The following is a 1676-nucleotide window of genomic DNA, read 5'->3' as shown; positions in this document are numbered from 1 at the left end:
TTTTTAGAAGTTTTTAGGAAAAAGATTTTATACTTAGAATCTTTTTATGAAAAACAGACCAGAGAGGCTCTGGTTGGCTTACGCGTTGAACCATAGAGGCTCTGGTTGATCATGTCTTTTGAAAATAGAAGCTCTGGTTAGTACAACCAGAGGCTCTGGTCGAACATGAACTCTTCATAATTACTTTTTTTTATGAAAAAGACTATCTTATTGATTGAAAGCTTAACTAAAGGCCATTATAAGAAATTTTATGAACCAGAAGTTCTGGTTAGTACAACCAGAGGCTCTGGTCGAGGAACCAGAAGCTCTGGAAGAGAGACCAGAGGGGCTCTGGTCCTGGTTATTGAAATATATTCTAAGTATGGTTCGGAACCAGAGACCCGATAGACCGAAACAGTATGATTTTTAGTTTTGCTACATAAGATGAATTATTTGAAATAAATGTTTTGGTGACCTTCACCCTGCATTACATAAAAGGGAACCTCAGTAGACATTCATGTCTAACCCTCATTTCGTGTTTTCAAAAATATGTGTGCAGGTAAAGATAATATGGGAAAGAACATTATGCGAATTACTTCCCTGTGTGCTTAGCTATTTTGGAAGCATAGACGCTAGGAATCAAGAACATGTACTTGTGGAATTTTTGAGTTGCGTATTTTACATTTTAGACTCTTGTATCATGGACCTATGTGGGGGAAAACATGTATTATGTATATGAAATATGTGTTATATGCAATGTATGGATTTGGGGGTGTTACAGGTTTAATTAAAAGCCTCAACCTATATTTATACCCCTTCCCAAAATAGGAAGGCGGTTATGCTCACATGCCTGCTCGATTTTTATGAATAACATCTTGCATGCAAATACATACAAACTCATGTATATGTACCTATGCATATAACTAATCATGCACACACACATATTTTTAATTATATGCTTTTCACATTATGCATACATATTTATGCATAAAAACTCCCATACTCGCATGATCAAATATATCAGTTTATCACGTTATTACGTAAACACTTAATAAATAATCATGTATCAGTTACCTTAGGTGATAACCAAGACCTGGTTATCACAGTCTGTATGTACAATGATTTTTGTTCCCATCACATATGATATAAACCTCTCAAACGCAAAAACCACAGGTAATATCTCTTTTTCAGTTGTTGTGTGGTTACTTTGTGCTTCATTGAAAGTCTTACTTGCATAATAAATTGAATGAAAGACTTTCTCTTTTCTTTTACCTAAGACAACACCTACTGCGTAACCACTGGCGTCACACATTATTTCAAAAGGTATGCTCCAATATGGAGTAGCAATCACTGGTGTAGTTACCAAAGCTTTCTTCAAAGTGTTGAATGCATTTCTACATTATTTAGTGAAATCAAATTTGTTAGCATCAAGTTGATCCTAATAATTATCTCAAAAAGTTTTATTAAGCAATTGGGGCTAAGAATGGATCATATGAAGATGTTGTTTTGCCAAAATGTCTAAATATGGAAGAAGACCAGCCGTTGTGCTAAATCGACCAAGTATGGACGACCAGAGCCTCTGTAAGAAGAAACAGAGCATCTGGAAGAAGAACCAGAGCCTCTGTGAAGACACCTGAACCAGAGCCTCTGTAAGAGACACCAGAGCCTCTGTGAAGAGGACCAGAGCCTCTGGTTGT

Source organism: Cynara cardunculus (assembly GCF_001531365.2).
Source record: "Cynara cardunculus var. scolymus isolate 2C chromosome LG 16, CcrdV1, whole genome shotgun sequence".
Lineage (NCBI taxonomy): Eukaryota > Viridiplantae > Streptophyta > Magnoliopsida > Asterales > Asteraceae > Cynara > Cynara cardunculus.
This window is presented reverse-complemented; position numbering follows the sequence as displayed.